Genomic DNA, 8,040 nt, shown 5'->3' on the forward strand with positions numbered 1-8,040 from the left:
AAAAAAATCATTTTGATCTTCGACTCTCAGTCTGGTTAGCGGCTTGCTAAAAACTGAGTCATATTGGGACTTGAGTAGCTCACTCATTTCCTTGCTGTCATCTGTGTAGGACCCATCTTGTTTAAGTAGGGGCCCAATACTGGACGTTGTTCTCGACTTTGATTTGGCATAGGAGAAGAAATACTTTGGGTTTCTTTCAATTTCATTTATGGCTTTTAGTTCTTCCCGCGATTCCTGACTCCTATAAGATTTTTTTTTTTTTTTATATTTTATTTAAAACATGACATTACAAAATATAATATGTAAAACTCATTTAAGTCGATAATTAACACAATCCTCCCTACATCTAATATTACACACCACACTTACAACTCCGTGTGGGTACACCCCCCCCCCCCTCCCTGCTCCCTCATCCTATCACTTAACCCAAACCTGTTGGAGCTACCCAACAGAATTACATGATATGAACAACACTTTTATATACACATCCCTCGAAATGGTACTTAATAATCGACTACAGACCATACAATGCATTGCACTGAACATATTATACAGACATATTACCCCCCCCCCCCCCCCTCCGTGGTTATCCAACCACCCCACTATTTACAACCTAACATACTATAAACAATGAATGTTGCCTAATCGAAAGTCACACAGCAATGATCCAACATTAATTTATGTAATTGTCCTAATGGTTCAGTTACATAACAATATGTATTACATAACAATGGTGATATAGAAAAGTCACAAAGACATACAAAATTACTACAAAACCATAAGAATAAACTTAGTCTCAAAATCCAACACATGTAAGCCTTTACACATTTAAACATGCAATTCCAGTGTTAAAACAATAACACAGCTTCAACTATGACATTCAAGCTCTATACAGCTTATATGGACATTACATAGTACTATTGACAACAGTACAATACAACATAAAATATAACCATGACATAAGTAACACATAAAGACTGTGCCTAGCACGCACCTAACCACAAAAACCTATAACACCACTGTTGCCCAACTTTATTACACTATCTGACGTGCATTAACCTCTTTACTCTCAAAACAAAACTGAATTGCAGAACACCAGTGACGAACAATTATGCACAGACATTAATACAAACATATCACATCATATCTCTGGACACCGTGCATGATCACAGCATCAACACTATGCAGTGCAAGGCACCTAGAAAACAAGTTGGAGCAAATACGTGCAATTATTATAGCAAATCTCCAAATTACAATGTCATTACCGTAAATCAATATTACCACACACAATATGTATAATAAGTATAAAGTCCATTCACACAAAAACTGGCCAGCTCCACAGGTGCAAGCACCCGTGGTCCACATATTATTCACTCATGCATCACTCATCCAACACTCTCGCAAAACTTTTGTTATCCATTACCAGGGAGGCAACCCTGTTTTCACCCCTGACTTCCCTACCCCAGCAACACTTTCCAATCATACCCTCCCCTCCCTCGTATATTACAAGTCTAATAAAACCTGTAACGTAAGTTGCCTATATCCCTCTGAAAAATCCTTCACCCACCTCCTCCCATAAATTTCCTTATTTCTACATACCGTTTTATAGAACGTTAACGCTAACACCCTCCTCTTCACCTCAGTAACCTGTTTGCCCCGCAATCCCCACACTATATAGATATAATCTGCCATAATGTACCCCACAGCTCTGATTACACTTTCCTCCCAACCCCCCACGTCGAGACTTAATGCTCTCAATACAGAAATTCCTTTACCTCCTATCCTATTTATCACCCTATTTAACCACCCCTTGACACTCCTCAGTCCATCACAAAAATATACTACATGAAAAGCCGACTCCTCCCCACCACATATCCCACACTCCCCCCCGTCAACGACTCGTCTATCCCGTAGAACCACACCCGACGGTAAAATGCCATGCAAAAAACGATACATTACATCCCGAACACGAGGTTGCAACCTCATCCTACTCAACCTATTCCATATACTTCCCCATGCATACATGGGGAAAATTCCCTCTACAGGCGCTACAACCCTCCCGGCTAACAATCTACACAACCTACCTATTTTAACCTTTGCTGGCTCTCTATCCCACGCCAGAGCCCTCAACACAGTTTCACACTCATGCAACTCAACTCCTGTATACATCCGTTGCAATCTGTTATGGATCCTGGCCAAACCCCCCCCACCCACACTTTCCCTCATCACCTCCCTTTTAATGAAGACACATTTGACCCTCCGCTTTAAGTCCAGCAATCCCAGTCCCCCCTTACTTACAGGTAACATTACCACATCCCTCTTAATCCAATCACAGCTCGAACCCCACAAGAATTTAAAAACCTTCCTAAGTATGTTCGTTATTGCCGGCCCAGTTAATGGGAACACGGCTGCCACGTGCCATACTTTGCTATACAGTAAGATATTAACAACAATGGCACGCTGCACAAGGGTCAAATGATAAGGTCGCAATGCACCCAAGCGTCCCTGAATCCTTTCTACCATCCTAAGCGAGTTTTCCATGCGTGCCACAGGTAGATCGTCTGCATAAATAAGACCGCAGATTTTTAACGAATGCACCTGCCTCCTCACAACTGCACTACCCCAATCAACCCTACCCGCCCAAGCTCCTAACCCCATGACCATGGATTTATCTGAATTTACCCTCATACCAGTTGCCCCTGCGAACATTTGTACTACCCCGTCTAATGTGTCCATTGACATCCCCTCCCTGATCAGAACAGTTGTATCATCCACATACCCAATTAAAACTGGCCAAACCCTCGCAACCTCACACCCTGGTCCCTCTACGTGACACATACGCTGCTCCATCAATCTATAAAAGGGGTCCTGTACGCACGCAAACAATAATTGTGACATAGGACACCCCTGCCTAAGTCCCCTACCCATTACAATCTTCCCACCCAATCGACCATTAATCTGTACCCTCGCCATTGCACCTCCATACAACGCCTCAACCCAGCCCACTATTTCTTCCCCAAACCCCTGACCCCTGAGGATGGCTTTCAATGCTTTCCGATCCACTCTATCGTATGCCCCTTGCCAATCGAGCGCCACCAAACCTCCCTCCCTCCCCCCCCCTTTTGCCTCCACGAAATCCCTAAGTAACCCATGCCCCTCCACCATAGACCTCCCTGGCAAACCAAACTGAGTTTTTGATACTACCCGCCCTACCACACACTTGACCCGATTTCCCAAAATCTTTGCAAACAATTTATAATCTGCGCATAACAACGAGATCGCCCGGTAATCCCGAAGCGTATGCTGCCCCTTACCCTTCGGTACCAATACAACGACAGCCGTTGCCTGCTTCTCACCCAGCTCACCTCTCTCCTTCATGCAATTAAATAACCTAACCAGAAAATGCCTCAATAATTCCCAATGCTGCTGATAAACTCTGCTGGGAGTCCATCAATTCCCGGTGCTTTGCCCTTTCGCATTCCACTTAAAGCCCTCCATATTTCCCCCTCAGTTATTTCCCCACCCAGTGCTTCCCTATCACTGTTACGCAACTGACATACCACACTCCCACACACCTGTTCTAAAACCCCATCCTCTACCCCTTCTCGTTGCCAGTACTTCTCATACCACTTGTCAGCAAATGCCCCCATTCCTTCCGTAGCTTGTATGACCTGCCCCTCCCTGTACCCTCCTATCGATTCATGAACCTCCAACCATGGAATAGTCATTGCCTGCTGTCTTTGTTTCTGCCTACGCAATACGCACGATGAAGGTCTATCGCCCCATAACACCTCTTCCACCCCCGCCTGTACCCTCACTGCTTGGAACCTCTCATCCTGTACCTCACGCACCCTCCCTTTAATTGCCATAATTTCGTCCATTGGATAAGTGCCCGCCCCCCTCGCATAACAACCCCGTAATCTATCCTCCAAATAGTTAGCAAGCCCATATTTTAAAGAATTGATACGTTTCCCTTCCTTTACGTAATATTGCTTAATCCGTTCTTTAGCCACACCATCCCACCACATCACCACATCCTCTACCCCTTTTATCTCTGCACGTAACCCCTCCCACAGCGTTGCAAATCCCTCTATCCCCTCCTCATCACCTAACACACTTGTATTTAATTTCCAATATCCCCTAGATATACCTGCTAGTGACTCCCACGCCACCTCTGCTACTACCGCCCGATGATCCGAATAAGCTACTTCTATTGTACGGAAAAATGTCAACCCAACCCCTTGAGATATATACAGCCTATCCAACCTAGCAGCGTAACCCCGTCTTACAAAAGTGTGCTCTACCTCCCACGCCCCTCCTCCAACCGCATCCCGCAACTGAATATCCCTCAAAAGATCTCGCAAGGCCGCCGACACGTACCCCGCCCCTTTTGGTTCCACGTCAGCCCTCCTAATAACGCAGTTCCAGTCGCCACCAACGATGGCCACTGCAGGTAAACCACGTAAGAAGAAAACTAGTTCTTCACATACAAAATCCCTTTTTACCCTCACATCATTTTCCGCTGGTGCATACACACATACAAAAGATACCCGCTGTCCCATCCACCACCCATCCACGCGCAATACTCTTCCCCCTCCCCCCCCTCACTTCTTAGCAACACAAACGGGCTTGCCTCCCTGATCAATATACCCACACCACCTTTCAGACGTGCAGATGGCAGAGTCATGACCTGAAACCTCTCCACCTCGAGCACTCTTCCCTCCTTGAAATTGTGTTCTTGCAGGAACACTACATCCACCCTATATTTATACAGAAACATTCGAAACCATTCCTTCTTCACACTATTACACAGTCCATTTACGTTCACAGTCATACACCTAAGGCCTCTTTATAGTTTCCAACCCTTCCTCCTCTCTTCATTCATCCCAGGGCCTCCTGCCCCAGAGCCAGCACAAGGCTTCACACCATCAACCCCTCCCCCTTTTTTGCGATGCCTCTTATCGTGACTGCTTCGACATTGCTCTTCCTTCCTCCCAGACCTCTGCGCCGGCGTCAGGACGTCATCTGAGTCTGACGCCGCCGCTCTCTTCCTCGTGATGCCCTCTACATCCATGTTATCTTCTGAGGTTCCCTCACGATGAACCTCAACCTCCACCACGCCCCGTTCCACAGCACACGGCGACAACTCTCTCTTACTAGTTGGCCCGTCAACCCTGCTATGTTTTTTATCCTTACATTCCTCTACAGGCACCGCCGTGTCTCTCACCAGCTCAGGAACAACATCCTCTGCAGGCGGTGTCAATGTCCGTAACACCTCCTGAAGCTCTTCCTCTATAGCCTGCACCTCCTCCTGCACTTGCACTTCTGTACTTGTCCTTTGTGTAGTAACAGATCCTTTTACATCACAGCTTACCTCACACATGCCATTCTCCTCTTTGGAATCCTCCACCTCTTCACTCCACAAGCGCCCAGGCCCTTGCTTGCGCACCGGGCTCTCAACAGCTATCACGCTGGTAACTGGTGCTTCACCAGTTTGCGCTGGCGCCCTCCTCAGCTTCACGCACTCTGCCGCCATATGGTCGTATGCCCCACATATTCTGCACGTACGTCTCTGTCCGGCATACGATACCATAACTTGCGTCCTGAAGTCCTCCAACACGACGTAAGACGGTATGGGATGTCTCAGAGTCATCTTCAGGGAGAAGGTACCCTCCGGACGTCCCATGTAAGCACCTGCCGTCCACTTGCCCTTTTGTGCCAGATGTACGGTTCCATATGTCTCAAAAACACTCCTTATGTCAGCCTCATCTGCCTCAAATGGGACATTACGTATCTTAACCCACGTAAAGTGGCGAGATACGTCTATCAAACGCACCTTCACAGCTGGAGTAGCGTCAAGACTCACGTCTTGGAACCTCGTCACCAAAGACTCATACACGGACGTGGAATTCAGTTTGACGAAGATTCTATAAGCCCCATTCAGGGCTACACCATACACCTCATCGTCCTGGATTCCATAGGTCTCCCTAATGATTGTCGGGAGTAAGACTTGCACTGAAGAGGGTGAAATCGCCCCACGAAGCAGCTCAATACCAATGGTATTTACGCGCCTCCTCACACTCAGCGCCATGTTGATACAAGGTAGCTCGCCTGAACAGCAGAGGGGTGCAGCGCACAACCTCACTCGACCGTGGTCAGGCAGCGAATGCATACATAAGATTGAGGGGTTAATGGTTAGTTACTGAGACTTAAAAGATATTAACTACACGAAGGTCATCTGTTTACCACCTGCCAACAATTCTTTAATTGCTTTGACTTTGTTAGGTTATCCTAGGTACTTTACACGTGAGGAATTATATATGCCCAACACCTGAGTAATTTTATTGAAAGACATTATCAGTGTAAACAGCAGAAGGTAAGGTAATCAGTCCCTCAACTTTATAGAACTATGCTTAGAAGATAGTGACACATGAGGTAATCAGTCCCTGAACCTTGCAGAACTATACACAGAAGACAGTGACACATGATGTAATCAGTCCCTGAACCTTGCAGAACTATACACAGAAGACAGTGACACATGATGTAATCAGTCCCTGAACCTTGCAGAACTATACACAGAAGACAGTGACACATGAGGTAATCAGTCCCTGAACCTTGCAGAACTATACACAGAAGACAGTGACACATGATGTAATCAGTCCCTGAACCTTGCAGAACTATACACAGAAGACAGTGACACATGAGGTAATCAGTCCCTGAACCTTGCAGAACTATACACAGAAGACAGTGACACATGAGGTAATCAGTCCCTGAACCTTGCAGAACTATACACAGAAGACAGTGACACATGAGGTAATCAGTCCCTGAACCTTGCAGAACTATACACAGAAGACAGTGACACATGAGGTGATCAGTCCCTGAACCTTGCAGAACTATACACAGAAGACAGTGACACATGAGGTAATCAGTCCCTCAACTTGGAATCCTCATCTTGTCAGCACTGTACATCAATATTATCTGGAGAGAGTTCCGGGTATTATACCGATACTTTCCACATATTTTAATATATAAATTAATTGTATAAATCTTGTGTAAGGAACTTGAATAAACCGGCCAACAGTAACAGCCTCGTTGATCAGGAGCTGATCCACCAGGAGGCCTGGTCATGGACCGGGCTGAGGGGGCGTTGATCCCCGGAATACTCTCCAGGTAGGTACATGGAGGATATGATTGAGGTTTGTAAGTGAAACATTTCACCCATATATGCATTATATATTGTTCCAGAGTCAATTATTTAATTTTAAATTTTAAAGGGGTTAGCCAGCGGAAGGCCTCGGACAGATGACTCAAAAGCTCCCATTGGTGGGTCATCATGTGACTAAGACCTGCGTCAGGAAACACTTGTCCTGCTCCTGAACAATCTTACCAAACTCAGTGAATTCAGGCTGAAAGCATTCGGACTTAGTTTAATGACAGGTTGTGCATCGAGAGATGCGAATAAATGGATCCGTCTGTCATGTAGCGGCACTGAAGACAATAAATAATACGGGGTAAGTGTGGGTTGGGGTAATACTGTGGGTTAGTGTGGGCTGGGATGGGAGTAGACACAGCTTAGCATGAACCAGTAGACGTGTAAATGTTCTGAGATGTTCTTCCTGGAAGGAGTATTCGTCATAGGAGGAAGGATTGGGTATTTATTGGAAGAAATCTTAGTTTCTAGGATGTGCACGTGTAGGAGAGCACACGTAGGGGAGTACATATATGTTACTACATGTGTAAGTATTGTTATTGTTACTACCACCTCCTTCCTCTCTGCCCCCCCCCCCCCCACTTCCAATACCACTATCACCTTCACTTCCAGTACAACTAACTACCATCTTCCCTCCTACCACCATCACCCCCACCCTCCCTCCCACCACCATCACCACTACCTTCCCTCCTACCACCATCACTCCCCGTCACCACCTCAACCGTCACTATATCTTCACAACCGTCAACATCAGCATTATCACCTCCTCCACCGTTATCACCATCACCAGTATCACCACCGCAAGAACAGTTATCACCACAAGAACAAGT

This window comes from Cherax quadricarinatus, unplaced genomic scaffold (assembly GCF_038502225.1).
Source record: "Cherax quadricarinatus isolate ZL_2023a unplaced genomic scaffold, ASM3850222v1 Contig903, whole genome shotgun sequence".
In the NCBI taxonomy this organism is placed as follows: domain Eukaryota; kingdom Metazoa; phylum Arthropoda; class Malacostraca; order Decapoda; family Parastacidae; genus Cherax; species Cherax quadricarinatus.